This window comes from Cervus elaphus, chromosome 18 (assembly GCF_910594005.1).
Source record: "Cervus elaphus chromosome 18, mCerEla1.1, whole genome shotgun sequence".
Classification (NCBI taxonomy): Eukaryota; Metazoa; Chordata; class Mammalia; order Artiodactyla; family Cervidae; genus Cervus; species Cervus elaphus.
Window position 1 is genome coordinate 119,517,703 of NC_057832.1, and position 20,996 is coordinate 119,538,698.

Below are 20,996 nucleotides of genomic sequence, written 5' to 3' on the forward strand. Positions count from 1 at the left end.
CGGCTGGAGTCAGCATTTCTAGTAAGCTCCCCGCCCGCCTCCCCGTGTGCCTTGCTGCTGCTGTTTTGCAGGTGTGCTCTACTTTTCCACTCTTGTCACTCGCTCCTGAGATTTTAACCCAAGCTTCTGCCCAGCCTTGACATTTTTAACCCATCATAACTGGGACCGCACATCTTTTAATATGTTTAAGACACCTGTCCTTAATGAGCCCATGTATACCAGAGTTAAGAACCGGCAGCCAGCAGGACTGACCCCCTCCCCCAGCCCACCGGCAGGGGCCGGGCCGCGGCTCGCCTGCAGCGGGCGGTGACGTCAGCGCGGGGCCAGGGCCCGCTGGTCACGTGGCGCTCGCGGGCGCGCGCTCGGGCCGAGGCTGCGGCGCGGGCACGGGTTGAGCCCGAGGTGGGGGCGGGGGGAAGAAGCCCCTGTGTGCCCGGGGCTGCGTTTCCTGCCAGGCGGCTCCACCCGCTGCGGCGGCGAATGCGGCTCGGAGTCGGGCCGCGGCGGGAGGGAGGATGCTCCGGCCCGAGTCCCGAGAGGCCGGGGTGCTGCGCTGACGGCGTCGGGGTGAGTAGCGGCGGCCCGGCGGCGTGTGAGCCCGCGCGGCCTCCGTCCGCCTCCTCAGCGCCTCAGGCGAGCGGCCGCGGCCCCGGGTGCCCCGAAGGTGCGAGCGCCGGTGGCTTCCTCCGCCTCAGCCGCCGCCTGCTTCCGCGGGGTCTCGGGCCGCAGACCCGGCGTGGGGCCGGGGGTGGCCTGAGGAGACACCGGGCCCTGTGGGAGCGGCGGGCGGCTTGAGGAGCCACCCCCGGCCCCGCTGGCGCGTCTGAGAAAACGCAGTCCCGGGGGTTGCGGCCGCCTCTGAGAGAAAGCGGTGCCCCAGAAACGACTGCGGCGAATCGCAAACGTCTAGACACCGGAGCGACTATAGTAGTGCACCCCCTGGGACCCAGCTCTCGGTTCCCACAGTATTCGAGCAGTGTGCAACAGTTCCTTGAAAGATTTTTGAAGAAAAACACAATTTTGCTTTCTTCATGGTTGGGCTGTGCCACTCAGGCTTTGACCAGGTCCTTGCAGGGCATTCGGTGGGTGAGCATCTGAAGTTTGCCTTTTCTGTTTCTTTGGAGTGCACTTGTTGAAGAAATTGGGTTCCTTGTACAGTTGCCCAAGCTCTTAACATACGTGTGGTTTAAATACAGTAATATCGAGCCCCCACCCTCCTCCATTTCGGGTTGATTTCACCCTTTAAGGAATTTGAATATGCTTGTGATGGAAGAGCTTCGTGTATTTTTCTCATCGAAGATATTTCCTCCTGCGTGCCTTTTTACTGTGTGTTAGGAAAGCAGTCGGTTGGTTGGTTTTCCAAATATAAGATGAAATTATAACTTTGAAATGCTTCTTACGCTGCCGTGCACCAATAAAATACCAATAAAATAGTGTGGTGGTAGTTTTGTCCCCCGGAATAACAAGCCAGACCTTCCCCCGCCCCTTTAACTCCTCTCAGTTCTTTGCTATTACCTAGATAAATACCATATGTTAAGTTCTACTCTGCCTTGAGAAAAAGTCGAAACCAGAAAACCTCTCTACCCTCAGTATGTATCAGCTGAGGTTTTCCAAATTAAACGTTACGAAATAGTCCACACTTTTCCTGCCTTCTCTTGACAGTTCCTGTGCTGTTCTTTGCAATTTGAGTTCTATCTTCACTTTTCTCTTTTAGTCTCTTATTATTGTGGTAAAGTACACATAACTTGAAGTTTATTGTTCTAACGGTTTTTAAAGTATACAACTCAGGTACTAAGTACATTCACAATATTGTGTCACCATAACCACTATTTCCAAAAGTTTTTTACCCTAAACACAAAGTCTAACCATTAAGCAATAACTCCCCACTTGGTCTCCCCCCAGTCCCTTCTGTCTCTGAATTTGTTTATTCTAGATGCTTCACAGAATTGAAATCATACAATATTTTCCCTGTTCAGTTTATTTCCCTTCAGTTTTCAAGATTCATCCATGCTGTAGTGTATCTCAGACTTTGTTCCTTTGTATGGCTGGATACATAACATACATATGGCTGAGCAGCTATATCACAATTTGTTTATCCATTGATGGATGCTTAGGTCGCTGCCATTTTTTGCCTGCTGTGAATAACACTGCTGTGAACATGTGTTTACATGTGTCTGCATGAGTCTCTGTTTTTGATTCTTCCGGCTATACATATCTAGGAGTGGAATTGCTGGGTCCTATGGTAAATCTATGTGTTTTTTTACTTGTTTTACTTTTAAAGAACCCTTCCCCCCCTTCCTTTTTTAAAGTTTTATTGAATTTGTTACAATATTGCTTCTGTTCTGTGTTTTGGGTTTTTGGCCATGAGGCATGTGAAATCTTAGTTCTGGACCAGGGATTGAACCTGCACACCCTGCATTTGGAAGTGCTCTTTACCGTCATTAAGACTTAACTGAGTGTTTTTAATCCTCCTTTCTCCCTCAGGGTCCCATATCTGGTCAAGCTGACAAGTGCTGGCAGTTCTGCCTCTGATTCTCCTTAACCACTCACTTTCACAGCTCTATTGCAAACCATGAATGCCTCTTAATGGAATTTTTTTTTTTTCTAACTGGCTCCCTGGTTCTAGATTTTATTTCCCTCTGTCTCAAATCATTTTATACATTGTTCCTAGGATTTTCTTCCTAAGGTATATTTGCTTAAAAACACTAATTAGCTTCCTTTTGCTTGTAGAATGAGTTAATTCTCACCCTCAGGATCGTAACCCCAGCCTGTCCTCATAGAATTAATCAGTTCTACTAACCTTAACCAGATGTGTGTATTCCTTGTAACCAACTATCCTACTTACTATTCTGTTTGAAAAACGGAAAACAAATACATGTTGTAGTTTCTTTAGACTTCAGCTTTCTGCATGAGATATTTTAGCTTTTGGGCCACTGAAGTCTTAGTCTTCAAAGTCAAACTTAAATCTTAAGTTCTATAAGGCATTTCTTTTAAGTTTTTTTTAATTTAATATACACATTTAATTTGTCCTTTGTACTTGTTTCTATATACTGTGGTTTATATCTGTATTGTAGCATTTTTTGGAGTTTGCTTTAGGAAATGCCTAGTTTTTCACCCGATTTATTATTTCTTTAGGATTTTTATTCTTAGAGAAAGTGGGATTATTGGCCAAAGGGTATAAAGATTTAAGGGCTTTCCTGGTGGCTCAGATAGTAAAAATTCTGCCTGCAATGCAGGAGATCAAAAGTTGGATCTCTGGGTGGGGAAAATTTGGAGAAGATGGAATGGCAACACACTCTAGTATTCTTGCCTGGAGAATTACGTGGACAGAGGAACCTGGTGGGCCCATGGGATCACAAAGAATCGGGTACCACTGAGCAACTAACACTTTCACTTTTCAAGAGTTGGAAAATAGTATCTTATTTTTATTTGCATCTCTGTAGTAATTATTGAGACTGAAGACTTTTTCGTATGTGTTTCCCTGTTCATCCAAGTTGTTTTATTTATCAGTATAGCTAACCCTTGAACAACACAGATTTGAACTGCGTGCACAGGTCCGTTAATTTGCAGATTTTTTTCAACAGTAAATACTACAGTACAGCAAAATCTGCAACTGGTTGAACCCTGCTGTACAGAGGTACTGAAGATATGGAGGGATATAAGTGGATTTTCCAACTGCCTGGAAGGTTGGCATTTACCTGCCTTGTTGTTCAAGTGTTTGAAAAATGTTACATGTAGAGTCCCAGCCCCAGTGTTACAGAACAGAGTTTCTCAAACTTGGCACTGTTGACATTTTGAGCCAGATAATTCTTCATTGTTGGGGGCTGTTCTGTGCATTGTAGGGGATTTAGCAACATCCCTGGCCTCTCCCTAGCAGGTGTTAGCAGGATCCCTGGTCGTGGCAACCAAAAACATTTCCAGACACTACCAAAAGATTCTGGTGGTGCTGAGTTTCCCCAGACATTGCCAAATATCTCGGGCTCTGGCTGAGAACCACTGGAGTGTAGAGAGTGGACTTGGAGCCAGAAGCCCAACTTCAGTGGGGCAGTTCACCCTTCTGATACTGTGTCTGTACATAGCCTGCAACAGGCATTTCCATATGAACATTCTGTTTTCTGCAGGTTAGTTTGTAACGTTGATCTCCAGTGAATCTTGTGTTAAATAATGAGGAGGAAGCAGAAGTGAGGAGAAAACAGTTAATATATACAAATAACACAACCCATAAGGACAGACTACTCAAATCTGTGTCCTGCGATTCCATGGGCAAGAATTAGTTGAGGACTTAATCACGTAATGACCCCAGGAAACCAACCTACATACGGAGTCAAAGGAGCATTTGGTTGTTGGGTGATATATATTATGTATACACACACACACACATATATATATGGGCTTCCGTTGTGGCTCAGCTGGTGAAGAATCTGCCTGCAATGCCGGAGACCTGGGTTCGATCCCTGGGTTGGGAAGATCCCCTGGAGAAGGGAAAGGCTACCCACTCCAGTATTCTGGCCTGGAGAATTCCATAGACTATACAGTCCATGGGGTCGCAAAGAGTCACGACTGAGCTACTTTCACTTCACTTCATATATATATATCTCAATACACACTTATGTATATATGTATAAAGACATAAATGTTTTACTTTGCAAAATTTCAAGACATTAAGAAAAGTGACTGTACAAAAGTTACTAATGGCCAGTTTTTTTTTGTTATCTCTGTCATTATGGACTCATGGATAGTTATCTTTACTTTGGATTATAATGCAGTACCACTTTATTTTGTTGCTTAAATTGTTTTAGGTATGGCCTTTGTAAGCTGTTTCATTTTGTTCCATCTATTCTTTTAACATATCCCCATCATTCTGGGATTTTTTTTCTCCTGGGGTTTTTTTTGTGTGTCTTTTTCTTTCTTTATGGGACTGCAAGGTACTTCAGGCTCATCTTACATATTTCCTTTCCCAGTCCAAGAGTCAGTCATTTCTTCAAGGAGCTTTGGTTCCTTTTATCGGAGAATTCTGTTAGAAACCAAGATTTGGGCACTAGGTATGCTTGTTGTCATGGGGGTGTTATTCTTCTAGACCCTCTCAGCTGATAAGCAAGAAAATATATGTGTACATATATGGACTGTTCATAGGGTTCTCAAGGCAAGAATACTGAAGTGGTTTGCCATTCCCTTCTCCAGTTCACCACATTTTGTCAGAACTCTCCACCATGACCCATCCGTCTTGGGTGGCACCACACGGCATAGCTCATAGTTTCATTGAGTTAGACAAGGCTGTGGTCCTTGTGATCAGATTGGTTAGTTTTCTGGGACTGTGGTTTTCAGTCTGTCTGCCCTCTGATGGAGAAGGATAAGAGGCTTATGGAAGCTTCCTGGTGGGAGAGACTGACTGAGGGCAACTGGGTCTTATTCTGATGGGCGGGGCCATGCTCAGTAAATCTTTAATCCAATTTTCTGTTGATGGGTGGAGCTGTGTTCCCTCCTTGCTATTTACCTGGGGCCAAACTGTGGTGGAGGTAATGAAGATAATGGCGACCTCCTTCAAAAGATCCTATGCATGTACTGCTACACTCACTGCCCCCAACCCTGCTGCAGGCCACCACCCACCCACAGCTCCACTAGAGACTCCTGGACACTCCCGGGCAAGTCTGGGTCAGTCTCTTGTGGGGTCACTGGTCCTTTCTCCCGGGTCCTGGTGCACAAGGTTCTGTTTGTGCCCTCCAAGAGTCTATTTCTCAGTCCTGTGTAAGTTCTGGCAGCTCTCTGGTGGGGTTAATGGCAACCTCCTCCAAGAGGGCTTATGCCATACCCAAGTCTATCCTAAAGGAAATCAGTCCGGAATATTCATTGGAAGGATTGATGTTGAAGCTGAAACTCCAATACTTTGGCCACCTGATGTGAAGAACTGACTGATTTGAAAAGACCCTGATGCTGGGAAAGATTGAAGGCAGGAGGAGAAGGGGACGACACAGGATGAGATGGTTGGATGGCATCACCGACTCAATGGACATGAGTTTGAGTAAACTCTGGGAGTTGGTGATGGACAGGGAAGCCTGGCATGCTGCGGTCCGTGGGGTCACAAAGAGTTGGACACGACTGAGTGACTGAACTGAACATATATGGGCATATATGTGTAACAATCTGTCTAAAGCTAACATGTTAAGCCAAACGTGTACATACTGGTATCTTGAACTCTAATCCATTTGGATGCTGTAACTGTCCCTCTAAGCACTTCTTTTGCTGTATCACACAAATTTTGATAAGTTGTATTTTCATTTTGATTCAGTGCAAAATATGTTAAAATTTCTCTCGAGACTCTAATTTCCAGATATCTGGGGGTGTGGGGGAGGGGGTTGCTTTTTTTTTGCCTTTCTGTTTCTGATTTCTTGTTTAATTCCACTTCATCCAAGAATATACTTTGTATGATTTCTGTTGTTTTAAATCAGTTCAAGTGTGTTTTATGGCCCAGAATATGATCTACACTGGTGAACTGTCGGCTGGAAAAGAATATGTTTTCAGCTGTTGTCTCTTAATTCAATTAGATCAGGTTGATTGATAGTGTTGCTCAGGGCATCTGTTTGCTAACTGATTTTTCTGTCTACTCGATCTCTCAGTTACTGCCAGTGTTGTTGAAGTCTTTAACTTTTTTTCTCATGTTTTGCTTTGTGTGTTTTGATTCCTTCTTGTTAGGTATGCACAGGTTCAAGATTGTTATGTCTTCCTGGAGAATTGACCTCTTTATTATCATGTAAGTGAAATGAAGTCTCTCAGTCGTGTCCGACTCTTTGCGACCCCTTGGATTGTAGCCTACCAGGCTCCTCCGTCCATGGGATTCTCCAGGCAAGAATACTGGAGTGGGTTGCCATTTCCTTCTCCAGGGTATCTTCCCGACTCAGGGATCGAACCCAGGTCTGCAGCATTGGAGGCAGATGCTTTTTAACCTCTGAGCCACCAAGGGAAGTCCATTATCATATAATGACCCCCTTTATCCCTAATTATCCAATGAGATCTGCTCTGTCTGAAGTTAATGTGGTTACTTTAGCTTTCTTTTGGTTACTGTTAGCATGGTATATAGCTTTCCATCCTTTTACTTTTTGTTGTTAGTTACTGAGTCCGGTCTGACGTTTTGCGACCCCATGGACTGCAGCACGCCAGGCTTCCCTGTCCTTCACTAACTCCTGGAGCTTGCTCAAACTCATGCCCATTGAGTCAGTAATGCCATCCAACCATCTCATCCTTTGTTGCCCCCTTCTTCTGCCTTCAGTCTTTCCCAGCATCAGGGTCTTTTCCAGTGAGTCAGCTCTTCTCATCAGGTGGCCAAAATATTGGAGCTTCAGCATCAGTCCTTCCAATGAACATTCAGGACTGATCTCATTTAGGATGGACTACTTTGATCTCCTTGCTGTCCAAGGGACTGTCCAGAGTCTTCTCCAACACCACAGTTCTAAAGCATCAATTCTTCATCTCTCAGCCCTCTTTATGGTTCAACTCTCACATCCATACATGACTACTGGAAAAACCATATTTCTGGGGGACCATTATTCTGCCTACCACATAGCATATCATATTTCTTAAAAAATTTTTTTGGTGATTGCCCTAGAGTTTATAATATACATTTTAAACTAACCCCTGAATCTGCCTTAAAGTAACGTAATTCTGGTGTCTCAATGATGAAGAATCTTCCTACCAGTGCAGGAGACATGGTTTTGATTCCCTGGTTGAGAGATCCCCTGGAGGAGGAAATGGCAACTCGCTCCAGTATTTGTGCCTGGAAAATCCCACGGACAGAGGGGCCTGGTGGGCTACAGTCCACACGGTCATAAAAGTCAGACACGAGTTAGCAGCTAAACAACAATAATAATATTGCTTGGTGTATGTATAGGTTTCTCCCACCCACCCCTGTGACCTTGTTGTCATTCACTTAACAGTGTGCTGTGATCACTCAGTTGTTGTGTGGTTGTTTAGTTGTTAAGTCTTGTCCGACTGTTTTTGCCACCCCCATGGACTGTACCCCACTATGCTCCTCTGTCCTTGAGATTTCCCAGGCAAGAATACTGGAGTGGGTTGCCATTTCCTCCTCCAGGGGATCGTCGAGACCCAGGAGTCGAACCCATGTCTCCTGCATTGCAGGCAGATTCTTTACTGCTGAGCCAGTGGGAATGCCCTTGTCCTGTTATTTTGTTCTGCCCTTGTTCTGGTTGTCTTTTAGGTCAGATAAGAGAAGTAAAGGATTTTATTTTCAGTGTATTTATCCCTTCTCTGATGCTCTTATTTTCTTTATGTGGATCCAGGTTTTTGACCTATATCATTTTTCTTCTGCTTGATTTTTTTTCCATTTTTTTGCTCTTCTGCTTGATTTTTTTTCCATTTTTTTGCAGGACAGGTTTGCTTGCGATGAATTTGTCAGTTTTTTTTTTTTTAAATGAAAAAGCCTTTATTTCTCCTTCATTTTGAATAATAATATCAATGAATCAATGAATATAGAATTCTGAGGTGGTAATGGGGTTTCATACTTTAAATATTTTACTTTGCTCTTGCTTGCATAATGAGAAGTCCACTGTAATTCTCTTTCCTCTGTAGATAAAATGTTCTTCCTTCCCTGTAGCTTCTTCCAAGATTTTGTATTTGTCTTTTGATTGTCTGAATATGGTATACCTAAGTGAGTTTGTTTTTTTGAGGGTACTTAATGTGTTTGGTTGTACTCTCAGCTTCCTAGGGTCTGTTAATTTTGGAAAGGTCTTGGCCATTATTATTTCAAATATTTTTTCTGCTTCCTTTTTTCCTTCTGATATTCCAGTAATGTGTATGTGTTATACTTTCTGAAGTTGCCCCACAGTTTTTGGATATTCTGTTTATTTCATTCTTTTTTTCTCTTTGCATTTAAGTTTGCAGAGTGTCTGTTGACCTATATTCCAGCTCACTGCTTCTTTCTCTGGCTGTGTGAAGTCTGATGAGCTCAGGGAAGGCATTCTTCATAGCTTTTGCAGTGCTGTTGGTTTTTAGCATTTCCTTTTGTTTCTTACTGTTTCCATCATCCTCCTATTCTTGCATGTTGTCTTTTTCCATTAGAGCCCTTAACATATTAATGATAGATATTTTAAATTCCTTGTCTGTCAATCCCCAAATCTGTGTCATCTAATTATGGTTCTAATGATTGCTTTGTCTTGCTGTTTTCTCTTTTATTAAGCTCTGCATTTTGTTGTTGTTTTTTGAAAGGCTGTTATGTTGTATCAGGTAATAGGAACTAATAGAGGTTTGGCAGTGTTTAAAGTTTGCAGCAGTTACCGGTTCCAGAGGCTTCGGATTCTTCTAGTGCCCTGTTCGTGTAAGTACTGTTCCCCAGAGAGAGTCTGCATCAGCTCTGACTGCTAAGTCACTTTAATTATGCCCTGCTTTTGCAACGCCATGGATTGTATCCCACTAGGCTCCTCTGTCTATTGGATTCTCCAGGCAAGAATACTGGCGTGGGTTGCCTTGGCCCCCCTCCAGGGGATCTGCCCTACCCAGGGATCAAACCCGTGTCTCTTAGGTCTACCTGCATGGGCAGAGTGCCACCTGGGAAACCTGCATCAGCTGTAACACAACAGTATTCTATTTGGAGCCCTGCTCGCGTTATGGTGAAGTGTGAGGAAGGGTAAGAATTCTGTAATCTTCCAATTAAATCTCAGCCCGTGTCTGTGACCTTCACAAGTGTTCTCCATTGCTGTAGCTTTATTCCTCCCTGCAACCCACTCCCCTCCCTGCAACCCACTCCCTTTCCTAGCTGCAGAATTTCCAGTCTGTTTTTTAAAGCCTTCACCTTTGTTGATTACTTTTTCCCATGGTGGCTCAGATGGTTAAGAATCTGCCTGCAGTGCAGGAGACCTAGGTTTGATCCCTGGGTCAGGAAGATCCCCTGGAGAAGGGAATGGCAATCCTCTCCAGTGTTCTTGCCTGGAGAATCCCATGGACAGAGGAGCCTGGCGGGCTACAGTCCATGGGGTCACAAAGAATTGGACAGGACTGAATGACTAACTAGATCTATCAGGACTAGATCTGATAGACAGAGAGCCTGATGAACTATGGACGGAGGTTCGTGACATTGTACAGGAGACAGGGATCGAGACCATCCCCATGGAAAAGAAATGCAAAAAGGCAAAATGGTTGTCTGAGAGGCCCTTACAAATAGCTGTGAAATGAAGAGAAGCTAAAAGCAAAGGAGAAAAGGAAAGATATTCCCATTTGAATGCAGAGTTCCAAAGAATAGCCAGGAGAGATAAGAAAGCCTTCCTCAGAGATCAGTGCAAAGAAATAGAGGAAAACAACAGAATGGGAAGGACTAGAGATCTCTTCAAGAAAATTAGAGATACCAAGGGAACATTTCATGAAAAAATGGGCTCAGTAAAGGACAGAAATGGTATAAACCTAACAGAAGCAGAAGATATTAAGAAGAGGTGGCAAGAATACATAGAAGAACTGTACGAAAAAGATCTTCACAACCCAGATAATCACAGTGGTGTGATCACTCACCTAGAGCCAGACATCCTGGAATGTGAAGTCAAGATGCTTAGAAAGCATCACTACGAACAAAGCTAGTGGATGTGATGGAATTCCAGTTGAGCTATTTCAAATCCTGAAAGACGATGCTGTGAAAGTGGTGCACTCAATATGCCAGCAAATTTGGAAAACTCAGCAGTGGCCACAGGACTGGAAAAGGTCCGTTTTCATTCCAGTCCCTAAGAAAGGCAATCCCAAAGAATGCTCAAACTACCGCACAATTGCACTCATCTCACACACTAGTAAAGTAATGCTCAAAATTCTCCAAGCCAGGCTTCAGTAATACATGAACTGAGAACTTCCAGATGTTCAAGCTGGTTTTAGAAAAGGCAGAAGAACCAGAGATCAAATAGCCAATATCCACTGGATCATCGAAAAATCAAGAGAGTTCCAGAAAAACATCTATTTCTGCTTTATTGACTATGCCAAAGCCTTTGACTGTGTGGATCACAGTCAACTGTGGAAAATTCTGAAGGGCATGGGAATACCAGACCACCTGACCTGCCTCTTGAGAAACCTGTATGCAGGTCAGGAAGCAACAGTTAGAACTGGACATGGAACAACAGACTGGTTCCAAATAGGAAAAGGAGTACGTCAAAGCTGTGTATTGTCACCCTGCTTATTTAACTTATATGCAGAGTACATCACGAGAAACGGAGAAACGCTGGTCTGGAAGAAGCACAAGCTGGAATCAAGATTGCTGGGAGAAATATCAATAACCTCAGATATGCAGATGATACCACCCTTATGGCAGAAAGTGAAGAGGAACTAAAAAGCCTCTTGACGAAAGTGAAAGAGGAGAGTGAAAAAGTTGGCTTAAAGCTTAACATTCAGAAAACTAAGATCATGGCATCTGGTCCCATCACTTCATGGCAAATAGATGGGGAGACAGGGGAAACACTGCCAGACTTTATTTTTTTGGGGGCTCCAAAATCACTGCAGATGGAGATTGCAGCCATGAAATTAAAAGATGCTTACTCCTTGGAAGGAAAGTTATGACCAACCTAGATAGCATATTAAAAAGCAGAGACATTACTTTGCCAACAAAGGTCCATCTATTCAAGGCTATGGTTTTTCCAGTGGTCATGTATGGATGTGAGAGTTGGACTGTGAAGAAAGCTGAGCGCTGAAAAATTGATGCTTTCGAACTGTGATGTTGGAGAAGACTCTTGAGAGTCCCTTGGACTGCAAGGAGATCCAGCCAGTCCATCCTGAAGGAGGTAAGTCCTTGGTGTTCATTGGAAGGACTGATGCTGAAGCTGAAACTCCAATACTTTGGCCACCTCATGGGAAGAGGTGACTCATTGGAAAAGACCCTGATGCTGGGAGGGATTGGGGGCAGGAGGAGAAGGGGACGACAGAGGATGAGATGGTTGGATGGCATCACCGACTCAATGGACATGGGTTTGGGTGGACTCTGGGAGTTGGTGATGGACAGGGAGGCCTGGTGTGCTGCGATTCATGGGGTCGCAAAGAGTCGGACATGACTGAGAGACTGAACTGAAAGACTAACACTTTTTCCCCCTCAGGTTTGACTGGAGGGTTAGGAGGGGCTGGAGGAATGTCTTTCTTTAATCTGGAGAAAGGTCTGGTGTCTTTTCCCCCTGGAGCACATGCCTATGTTAGGAAGAAGACTCTGGGCTAGATTCATGTTTTGCAGTGATTATTCTTCTCCTCCCCTGCCTTAGTCCTGAGGGGATCAGTCTGGGGCCTGCATATACACTGTGGTGGGATTCCTGGAGGTAAAACCCTCAGAGGTGCGACCCTTCCTGCTCCAGACTGCATTCTCTCCCTTTTCGGCCAGTTTGTGGTGCAGCTTCTGCTCCAGGTAAGCAGATCTCAGCTGTGTGTCTCCAGGTTTTCAGTGGTAGTTTGTCCTATAACCTTTGTTCTCTGATGGGTTCAAAAGTCATTGATTTTTGGTTTATTTTTGTACAGATAGAAGAGATGGCTTCTAAGCCCTTTTCATATAGGAGCTGAAAGCATGCTTTTAACTTAGATTTTACGACTTGTTACCATCTTGAGTGAACCAGCTGCATAGGTTGAGGACTGCAGTGTTGTATCTGAGAGTTGCTTGTGTTGGCTGCGCTTGATTCTTTATATTTACCTGCTAATTAACAGTTATTTCAAGCTACATTGCCTGAGAGCTTTTAATTTCCTTGGAGAAGCTTATCACTTTGAAATTTTTTTTACTAGTCGAAAAAATACCTTGCAACTGTTCAGAAGAACTTCTTAAATGATTTTATTTAGATTTTGGCTGTGCTGGGTCTTCACTGCTTTTGCTCTGGTTTTCTCTAGTAGTGGTGAGTAGGGGCTACTCTTGGTTGCGGTGCTCCATCTTCTCAATGCAGGAGACTTGTTTGATCCTTGGGTTGGGAAGACCTCCTGGAGAAGGGAATGGCCACCCACTCCAGTATTCTTGCCTGGAGAATGCTATGGACAGAGGAGCCTGACAGGCTACAGTCCACGGGGTCACAAGAGTTGGACACGACTTAAGAGACTAAACCACTGCCACCACCTGGGAAGCCCCCTGAAGTAAATCCTGAGATATAAATTCAGATCTACATGGTGAGTAATCCAGGACACACCAGCGGGGGAATGAGGAAGTGAGGGTAGGAAAGCCAGCCAGCAAGGGGCATGTTTTCAAGCCAGTTTCCACTGTGGGCAGTTGAAGCCCAGTCATGCTGGGAACAGGGGCCGGTGAAGAGTACGGGTGGCAGTTCCTCTGGCTGTTTCTACCAGCCCACTGTGAGGGCCACTGCTTGGGAGAGCCCTTCCCCAGAGTGTGGGCCCACCCCGCAGGTGGGCAGATGGACTCCAGAGGCTGGAGATGCAGGTGCTGTCGCTTAGAAGTCAACCCCGTGCAGGATGGTGAGGCTCCAGAGGATGTGAAGGTGATTCTGCTGTATCGATTTCCTGCAGCCTGATTCAACAGGAGCAGCTAGGAATGAAACTGGCTGTTTGCCAATTAGATTCGTTTGCTTTCTAAACCTCCTGAGGTCGTAGAATGCATTCAGAAATGAGTTTCTGAAAAAAAAAAAAAAAAAAAAAACCCAATATTTTGTCACAGTATGGTTTTCTCCTGTCTCTCTTTAGCGGTGCCTAGCCTGTTCCCTTTGAAATACAAAAAGCAACAGTTCAGAACATAGTCCTGGCCTTGTGCTTCTGGTGATGGCTGTCTGGGTAGCTTCGTTCAAGATAGTTGATGCTCCTGAAAAGCCTGAGACTTTAAAAATAGTAAAGAATTACTGGGTTTCAATTTTAGGAGATGATAGAAATCCAGAGAGGTGAACGAACATCTTGTTTGGGAAGCGAGTTACAGATAGCTTGACTCTTGTGGGAAACGTAAATTTATGTTAAAAAAAAGAAAATCACTGGATGACTTCTATTTTTTTTTTTTAAGGAATGGCAAATTGAGAATCACTGGGCTCTTCTTTGCCAGATAGTTACAAAGCAACGGAGGACATAAGGTCACTGGGATTCAAATCTAGTTTCTCCCCTTACTAGCTGTATATCCTTAAAGCAAGTTACTTAATTTCTCTAAAACTAAGAGGGGAAAAGATAAGACTCATTGTTCTCTTCCTGTCTATCTTACACCCTGGACTATTTTCTGTTCCTCTTAATTTGCACACTTGACTAAAGTACATAAACCACTCTGTCAGCTTGTATACCACTAGAGAGTCTTGACACGCTTGCAGAATAAAGCCATCAGTAGCCATGGTTTAGGGATCCTCAGCTCTGCTAGTATGTCTTTGGACCCTGGGGCAGAGCTGGCTGCAGAGGCCATGCTGACCATGGATGTATGTATGCTTGTATGTATTCTGTGTATTTGGGTATCTCAGAACACTTATTTCTAACAACTGTTTTTTTCCTTTTCATTCATTTTATCTTTATCTGATATACTTTTGACTTAATCTTCCTTCTTATGGGCAGAAAGGAAACAAGAAGTAATAGTTTTGTGGTTTTGGGGGTTGTGTTTATGTACTGTTCATTTTATGACCCTCCATCAGAAGTTGCCATCTGGGGCGTACCCTGTGTTCTCATGGGTAGGACTTGGTGCTTTCACTGTCATGGCCTGGGTTCAGTCTCTGGTCTGGAAAGTGATCCCACAAGCCATTTGATGCAGCCAAAAAAAAAAAAAAAAGTTGCAACCTGGAGGCTGGTCAGCAGCTTTTGGAGTTTTGAATCTGAATTGCTTTAGGTGGGGGACATGCCCTGACACTTAGAACCACACTTATTTTCTCTCTCTCTCCTCTTTATAGTTTGCTTGGCTTCTGACTACATTTGAGCTTAAATCCCTGTGTTGACACGATACAGGCTGTTTCTGCCGGGACTGAAGACAAGACCAAGCGCCAGCTGCAGTCAGGGCATTTCTTGAGGATGCCTGGCAACCTTGACCAGATCCATGGGGTCAGAAACGAGTTAAAGTATGACTGGTTGTAATAAAGAAGCTTTAGTATGTATAATAGAATACAGACTTAGAAAGACGTTGAGAGCAATGATTCCATGAAGTAAATGTTTGTTGTGCAGGCCCTTTTGAGCCTGTGGTCACTTTCTTCTTCCTGTCTTCTGTAGGTCTTACCTAGGGAGAGCTGCTCCTTACTGGCGCATTTGATGGGAGAGAGTATTAAAGAACAATAGTTAGCCTTGTTAGCTTCTATCAGCCCTTATTCACTGACAAAGCAGGTGGTAATTTTAAGTAATTTGTCATATTTTCTATCCTTTTGGTTTTCTTTAGTGTTTAAATTTGCTTTTGTCTCCATCCAGTCAACATTACCATGCAGTTTTCCTCTGCATTTGAGATATCATATATACACACTTACATGTGTTTATGCTCCTTGATTTTCTTATAGAGAGGGCATTCATAAATATCAAAAGGTCAAAGGATTATTCCCAGAGAGCTCGTGATGTCTGGAATTTGCTCTGAACCTTTCCTAGGTCAATAATCGCCTTAATTGTAATTATGAAATAGATTTCTTTCTAGCCTTCAGAGTAGATAAGGAATGGGAAAGAATAGTGTGTATTTTTGTGTTGTCATCACTTGGTAATTTTACAGGGTATGTAGGACAGGCACTGTTATAAATCAGTACTGACTCTAGCTGAGTTAAAATATGAATCTCTCTCATGGAAAAAGCTAACAAAGTGTTTACTGTTTGACCCTTTGGAATATATACTGATGAGAAAACAGCTGGAAACTACTGAAAGGTAAATACTTAACATTTAGAGATAAACATTTTAAACTTCATTAAATATTATAATTATTTGGTACTGAAGGAAAATGAGGGCTGTCCTGTTTGGTTAAATAGAAGTGTCTCATTAGTCTTGTAGTAAAAGAAAGATGGCTATTGAAAGAGGCACGCTGATTTCAGACTAGGTAATGATTTATAGAGAAAACGTAATTTTTCAAATCGTGCTTTTAGAATATTTGTTTAGTGTCCAAATTTTATTGTCAAATTTTTGACAAATTAAAGGATTTAAAATATTTCTTCCTTTAAGTATGCTAAAATCTCTGTGCTTCTGAAGTTAAAAGGCCATATATCTCATTTGAAGCCTTAAAATATTTAATCCTCTCCAAATTTGTTTTTGTTTTTAAATTAGGAAGTTTTTTCCTAAGAAAAATTTTACCCTTATTATTACAGAAATACATACTCTTTATGTTTCTTTTTAAATGAAGAAAAGTAGATAGAATATTATCTATAGTGCTACTAACTTGAATCTATTACATTTATTTTTCATTAATTACAAATAGCAATATAACATTTTGTGGCTAGGGTAGGAAGATTAAAAATAGTAGAATTTGCAGCAAAACATTGATAGACTTCAGGGTTATTTTAATTTTTAACTTCTTGTTCATCTGCATTGTGACAAGAAAGACAACTTTTGAGGAAAACGACTTTGTTTTTCTGAGTTGCTGTCTGGGCCTTTTACATGATAATAACTCCTGGTCAGGATGCTGGCAGTTTGCCACTTTGCTTTTCCCAGGGCATCGTTTATAAAATAGCCTCTTAGCGTTAAGCCTGCAGAAAGTCACGACCACCCCAGTCAGTCAGAGGCGCTTACTACCCTGTCCTCTCTCCTGCTGATGTCCTCAGACAGAGAACTGCCCTTCGCCTGGGTGGTTGTCCTGTGCCCCCCCACCCCCAATCTTGCCAATTCTGGGATCCATAAGTAACAATACGTCTCATATGTCAACTTAAAAAAAAAAAACAAAACAACACAATGCAAGAGTTGCGAGTTAAGTTTTATCTGGGGCAAAATGAGGACTGCAGCCTGGGAGACAGCACCTGCAATAGCATTGAGACACTGCTCCAGAGAGGCAGTGGGGAAGGACAGCATATATGTGATTTTAGTGATGGGGGCATACATGCAATCAAACACATATTTTTCCAGAAGGTTTCTGCTAGTCAGGTGAAGCTTTCTGCTAGTCATGAGACAGTTGTCACCATGAGAAATTTGAGTGCTTTTCTAGATATGAGGAGATAAAAGGATTTGGCTCATAAAATCAGCTCCTGAAGATGTCTAACTATCTGAAGGCCTGTCCTGCTAGTTTTTCCCCTAGCACAGCGTGCCGCCTCTCCCGCTTTCCACCCTGAGCTCCTTTCAGAGGGTGCTGCAAACCAGCAGCTGCAGCAGCACATGATTTAATCCTTGTAGCGTTAGATGGCAAGTGCCCAGTTATAGTTGACACCTGAGCCTCCATCCTTGGTGAGGGTGTACTAAAAGAGTGCCTTCAGTCCCACAGCCCGGTGGGTTTCACTTCTCCATGGTGAGACCGGGATGCTGAGAGGAGCTCCGTGCTGCCTCCAGGTGGTTGGCTTGTGCCTCCTCATTCAGCATTCTTAGTTCAGTACACCAGCTCCAGCTTCTCAGCGCATGTATTAGGCCAGACATAAGTGCGGTTTCGGACCATGAATTTTAAATCTTTATAACTAGGCTCCACATCTTTATTAATCAAAATACAAACCATCATAATCACATTTTTGCCAGTGAGAAATAAGTTTATTCCTGTAGTGTAAAATTCCATGCTTTGAGATTCAGCAAATCCTTGGAAAGCATTCTCTGCCTCCTGCTGGTTGTGGAAGGGTTTTCCCTGAAAAAAGTTGTCCGGGTGCTTGAGGAAGTGGTAGTCGATTGGTGAGAGATCAGGTGAATGTGACAGATGAGGCAAAACTTTGTAGGCCAATTTGTTCAACTTTTGTGACGTTGGTTGTGCAGCCTGCGGTTGGGCATTGTCCTGGAGAAGAACCGGGCCCGTCCTGGTGACCAGGGCCGGCTGCAGGCCGTGCAGCTGTCAGCGCATCTCACCGATTTGCCGAGCGTGCTTCTCAGATGTAATGGTTTCTCCGGGATTCAGAAAGCTGTAGTGGATCAGACGGGCAGCAGACCACCAGTGACCATGACCTTTTTTTGGTGCAAGTTTGGCTTTGGGACGTGCTTTGGAGCCTCTCAATCCAACCACTGAGCTGGTCATCACCGATTGTCATAGAAATTCCACTTTTTATCTCACGTCACAATCCAATCGAGAAATGGTTCGTTGTTGTTGTGTAGAATAAGAGAAGACGACACTTCAAAATGACAATTTTTTTAATTTGCTGTCAGCTCATGTGTGTGGGCTTCCCTGGTAGCTCAGATGGTAAAGCATCTGCCTACAATGTGGGAGACCCGGGTTTGATCCCTGGGTTGGGAAGATCCCCTGGGGAAGGAAATGGCAACCCTCTCCAGTATTCTTGCCTGGAAAATCCCATGGACTGAGGATCCTGGTAGGCTACAGTCCATGGGGTCGCAGAGAGGCAGACACGACTGAGCGACTTCACTTTTACTTTCATGTGTATTGAGCTTTGTCACCTTTCCAGTGTGCTTCAAATGCCAAATGACTGTAGAATGGTCAGCGTTGAATTCTTTGGCAGCTTCTCCTGTAGTTTTAAGAGGATCAGTTTTGGTGATCCTCTCAGTTGGTCACTGTCAACTTCCGATGGCCGGCCACCGTGCTCCTCATCTTCCAGGTTCTCGTCGCCTTTGCAAAACTTCTCGAATCACACTGCACTGTATGTTCATTAGCAGTTCCTGGGCCAAATGCATTGTTGATGTTGTGAGTTGTCTCCACTGCTTTACAACCCATTTTGAATTTGAGTAAGAAAATCACTTGAATTTGGTTTTTGTCTCACATCATTTTCCTACTCTAAAATAAATATATGAAATAGCAAGTAATAAGTGCTTAGCAAAAAACCAAAGTAATAAGTGCCCATTAAAATGAGGTATAACATAACCACGTTTATTTAAGACTATATTCCAATATCAAACAGCAGAGTTCAGCCATGCAAAATCACAAGTACTTTTGCACCAACTTACTATTTTCTGATTTTCTTTTTTTTTTTTTAGCATAATAGCAAAACTTAAAGTATCAATCCCTAGCACCTTGAGTGGTGTCTGGCATATAAAACTCTTAAATGATTCCAGTGTTAGCCTTTTCTCTAGAATTATTTAATGATTTTCAGAAGAAAAATATTAGATTGTTCAGTACATTTAGTAGGCTGTGACTGGAAAATTAGTGGAATGATTTTAGTATCATCTTAAATTGTGCCATTTGTGACAACACGGTTGGACCTACTATTAGTGAAATAGGTCACTCATGTGGAATCTAAGAAACAAAACAAGCATAGCAAAAGAGAAAAGACTCATAGATACAGAAAACAGACTGGTCGTTGCCGGAGGGGATGAGGGTGGGGATGCATGGAATAGATACGGAGATGAAGAGGCATAAACTTCCAGTTATGTACAGCGTAAGAAATATTAGTCAGTGATGATGTCATAACTTTGTTGTGACAGATGATCACTGAACTTACCGTGATCACTTTGTAAGGTATAAAAAATACCCCAGTTATAGTTCAATAAAAAAATAATGACAATGTCTAACGAAACTGTGTAAACTGTTTAGCCCTGCTTACATTATTATACTCTTCTCATTGTACACAACCTAAACAATGTCCTGTAACTTCTTTTGGAACATAAATACACCTTAATTGTTCACAATAGATGCTGTGAACATGCATGGTTAGCATAATGAGTTTGAAAAGACAGAAATGATTGTGTCTTCAGGGGGTTGCTTACAGTAAGTATAGCAGTGCTTATACTATAGGCAAATTGTTCATTGGGGTATCTCCAGTTTGTGTGTCTGGAAAGGATTCTTCTCTCATTAATGGTACCTCTCCAGAATCTGAGTGTTAGCCTCTCATTTTCCAACACAGCATGCATCTTTTCAGATCACTCTTTGTGGTAACAACTCCAATGGTCATTCAGCTACACCAGGGCCCAGTGGCCCATCCACAGTTTTTCATCCTGCTTCATTCTCCCTGACCCTCTCATCTCTCCTTGTCTGGCTTAAATCTGTGGCCTGTCGTTCTAATCAGCACATTGCATATACCTTTCCCCGTTCTGCCTCTGTACCACCCTGGCAAAACCGACTCTCAGCTTACTAGCCATCTGTTCCCGGGCAGCTCCCAGACCGTGACTAGAGGAAACATGAAACCACACCATCTTGTCTACTGAAAATTCACGCAAACAGGCGGTTAGCCCTTTATTTGGGCTTCCCTGGTGGCTCAGACAGTAAAGAATCTGTCTGCATTGCGGGAGACCTGGGTTTGATCCCTGGGTTGGGAAGATCCCCTGGAAGATGGCATGGCAACCCACTCCAGTATTCTTGCCTGGAGAATCCTCATGGACTGAGGAGCCTAGCGGGCTACAGTCCATGGGGTTGCAAAGAGTCAGACAGGACTGGGCGACTAAGCTCAGCATAGCCTTTTATTCATTTACATTTTGAAGAATATATTACCTTGGTATCTAACTGCTGAAGTTTTTGCTTTATTAACTATTCAAGTTTATGATTGAAAGTATTTGGTCACTAGTTGTTTTGTATTAACTAACCTTAATCGTTTGTTTTGACCCTCTTTTTAAAAGCTTTCAAGCCTTGGATATTGAGGCCATGGCTATATAGAAGGAATGGCAGATAGTATGAAGCAAAAAACTTTTTATCGTGTAGATTCTGGATTCATTATTTGTTAGCATAGATTAAGTTTTCAGCCTTTGATTTTTGTTTGGATATTTTAATTTCTTAACCAGTTAAGGACCTGTTATTTATAACAGGCATCTGATTGGTTTCTACTTTCTTTATATTTCGGTGTTAACTTCTTGACCTATTTAAAAGACTCCTGAAATCTTTTGCTTCTGAAGATTTGGAATTAAATATATTTTTAAAAAATGACCAGGTTTTGTTAATTCCTCTCATTTTTATAGGTTCCTCAATTTAGTACAATGATTCACTACATAAAAATTCTCTAAAAAATTGCCATAATTTGGCTTGAAAAATTATATTTACCTATAAAACTGTTGAGAGTTAATACACTTTGTAGTTTAGACCAAGGACTCTTGATGTGCTGTTGCGGAGAGGGTGAGCTGGGGGTATT

The 20,996-nt window shown here is 43.0% G+C and overlaps 1 protein-coding gene across 7 annotated transcripts in view; it reads left to right on the forward strand.

Moving 5' to 3' along the window:
- GALNT11 (polypeptide N-acetylgalactosaminyltransferase 11) overlaps positions 1-20,996 on the forward strand; it is a 62,852-nt gene continuing 41,856 nt past the window's right edge. For 2 of the 7 annotated variants that reach the window (XR_006334857.1, XM_043871878.1), the window contains exon 1: positions 361-567. The gene's annotated coding sequence lies outside the window, so the exon portion shown is untranslated. Of the gene's footprint in view, positions 22-360; positions 568-1,057; positions 1,087-9,612; positions 9,635-14,941; positions 14,964-20,996 lie in introns of those variants that run through there. The other 5 variants (XM_043871885.1, XM_043871882.1, XM_043871883.1 and 2 more) reach the window with 5 other exon arrangements.